Raw genomic sequence first — 3,035 nt, forward strand, 5'->3', positions numbered from 1 at the left:
CTGCAAGGGCCCCACATTACCCGGGACCTTCTTTTTACCCCCTATGTATTTAAAAAAGGACTTCTTATTGTCCTGAATCTGGGAAGCCAGTCCCAGTTCCATCTCTGCCTTGGCCTTCCTAACTACCCCCCTACATCCCCGAGCAACTGCAGAATAGCCCTCTCTGGTGATGACCCCTTCTTTCCATTGGGTGTAAGCCTCCTTTTTAGCAAGGAGATATTCCCGGAGATATTCTTGTGTAACACTTCCTTCTAACTCTTTTTTTTTTTGTCTTTACAGCTGCATTTTTTTCTGACTGGATACTAAAAAATGTGAGTTTGGAGTCTACAAATAATAGTTTGATGCTCAGAGTTTCAAAGTGAGCCACCAGTACCAAACCCAGTGCTTATTCAGACTCTCTTACTTCCAAAACGTGTAGCACAGCTGTGAAAGTGAACATTAGGAATGTGTACTACCTTAGCTGTTACCCCCTACTCTCTCTAAATTTGTGTACTTGGGTTATTTGTGTTTTACAACTTAAACAATGGATGTATGTTTCCGATGCCTTCTAGTGCTTTTCTGCACCTATTCAGTGGGGGCAGATTATGCAGCCGTTGTGTGGTGAGCCATTTGGAGCGATGTGTCTGTGTTTTTTGAAGGTTTCAATGTATATAACTTTTTGACAAACACCTGAAATTTCCCTAAGAGTTCAGTTTCTTCTGTATCTGTTTAAAAAAACAAAACAAACCTAGTGTGATGATACCCAATAGTAAAAAAGCACTTAACTATGATAGTTTTGTGTGGAATACATTTTTCCAATCACAAGAATCTCAATTGTTGTGAAAAAAGTTTTATTTTTGTGACACTATATATGTTAAGATATAATTTAAAGTAATATAATGGTAACATTCCATGAGTAATGCTTCTTTCAAGTTATTTATAAAGTATGAAAAATCATATCTGAAAATACCTTATTTATCGTTTGTTTTTATTTAAAATGTATTTTAACTTGAGTTTTTGCATTTAAATTGGCCTATTTATCAGTTCTTGCTAAATGCACTGAAAAGAAGTAAAGGGTCAGTTTCTCTCCAAATAGCTTAAAAAAAAGGCAACCATAGTTGTACTGGCATTAAGATTTTTTTTAAAAGTACAAAAGCACTCTTTGGTATATCGGTAGTCAACATTATCTCAAGTGGTGTTTTTTCATTTTTATTTTTCTTGTATGTACATCTGTTAATTTAGTGCTTACATGTGTACTCCTTAGACTAGCATTTTTTTCCAGTCCCCAACCACGCTGTGAGTAGTTTTTGTACTATTTGTGATTTAGGTCTAATACTGATCTAGAGAACTACACCCTTTACTGTACATATTGTGTTTCTTTGATTTTTTTTTTTTTGTTGTTGTTTGTTTGTTTGTTCTCATACTGTTTTGTGCTGATGGCTTGGCTTAAGAATTTAACTCTAAATGAAGTCACTGTTGATCAGTGTTACAAGTGGCTTGGCAGCTCTCTGTAAAAGCATATTGGGTTGGAAAGATGTTCACTTAAGTCTTTCAAATTACTATTTAATCAATGTATGGTACCATTAAAAGTGGTTGTATCTGAATTTACTGTGGGGATAACATACACCATAAGGGGGGGAGAGTTATATAATGCTAATTTCAAAATGGCTCTTTGTATTTCGGTTTAAAAACCCAGTGCATGTATGCCCTCTGAGATGATGCAATAAACACCTTGATCAAAGTAAATATGATCATCAGTTGTCTCTAATTTTAATAAATGATCCAAGGTTACAGCCATTAGTTAAGGCTATTGCTACGCTCTCAATATACTACTTGTTTTAAGGGCAGGGATTTGGGGTGGGTAGTTTCTAAAAAAAGTTCAATGTCACTTAAATTTCCTGTCCATCTTCTTAATATCTCCTATTTCTTTTTTCTTTTTCCCTTTTTTTCCTTTTTTTAAAACTATTTATCTTATTTTTCCTTGAAGATCCACCCAAACAAGGAAAAAAAATCTAACCTCTGAAAAACACATTTTGTATCTTTTGCAGCCTTTCACTAGTCTATATAATGTACAGATGTTTGATTTAACCCAGCATTTGTTTGTAAACTTGACTGTCCGTTCAACTGAAATACTGGATAATGAGGTGATGAAGGAAACTTTAATATTTCGACTTTGGTTCAGAGTTCCCTTCCTTCTCCCCTGCCACAAAACAATGTGATCAGCTAATCACTGAGATTTTAATGGTTCTTGAATTTGCTGCCTGAAGGTTTAACTCAATAGTTTTCATCACTTTAGATGGTTTAACTAGGCATCTTGCTGTACATCTAGATTCCTCTTCAAAGAGAAGGACTGATGCACAAATGCAACGCACTTGATTTGTCTTAGACCAGGAGTTGACAACCCGAGCCCGTAGGCCACATCCAGTACACAGAACCACTGGATCCAGCCTGTGGAGCCTGAAGCTGTGCCTGTGCTGCTGCTCCTGCGTTCCCCAACCACCCTGGTGTGGCGGGCCAGGAGAGCGTGCTCCTGCGCTAGGCCACCAACCTCACTGTGCCCGACCACCTTTCAGGCTCTGAGTGCCTCACGTCTAGCTGACTCCCTTCCTGGAGCACACCCACTAGCCTGGGGGTAGTGCTGCCATTACCCAGGGTCTGGAGTGATCCTGGCACTCTGCCTCATGGGAAACAAGCATAGTAGCCCTTATGACCTCATTTACCTGGTCCAATGGAGACCAGCAAGTGTTGGCTGCCAGCCAACCAATTTGAAATGTATCACTGGGCAGACTGGCAGGGTATCTAGCCCCCTCCCAGTCAGGTCAGCATTGCTTAGGACAGTAGGGAGCGTAAGCTCCTCACCCAGGTATGTGATGCCAGTCACATAGGCGCAAGGAGCTGGTTCCCCCCTTCCCTCAGGAATGTATCCAACTCAGGTTACCTAAAGAGATGGGATGTCTGCCCTCTGCAGGGCCCATGTTAACCAAATTGTCACAGAGCAGAGTTTTTGGGGAGAGACAGAGGTGGCATTCTGCCACACCTGGTCCCTGGCTATTGTG

At 39.9% G+C, this 3,035-nt stretch overlaps 1 protein-coding gene across 17 annotated transcripts in view; it reads left to right on the top strand.

Moving 5' to 3' along the window:
- Nucleotides 1–1,720, top strand: part of SNAP91 (synaptosome associated protein 91) — a 182,792-nt gene extending 181,072 nt beyond the window's left edge. For all 17 annotated transcript variants that reach the window (XM_019520405.1, XM_019520408.1, XM_019520411.1 and 14 more), the window contains one exon: nucleotides 280–1,720. The gene's annotated coding sequence lies outside the window, so the exon portion shown is untranslated. The remainder of the gene's footprint in view (nucleotides 1–279) is intronic.
- Nucleotides 1,721–3,035: the final 1,315 nt, after the last annotated feature.

Source organism: Gavialis gangeticus, unplaced genomic scaffold (assembly GCF_001723915.1).
Source record: "Gavialis gangeticus isolate Ggan-Ray unplaced genomic scaffold, GavGan_comp1, whole genome shotgun sequence".
Lineage (NCBI taxonomy): Eukaryota > Metazoa > Chordata > Crocodylia > Gavialidae > Gavialis > Gavialis gangeticus.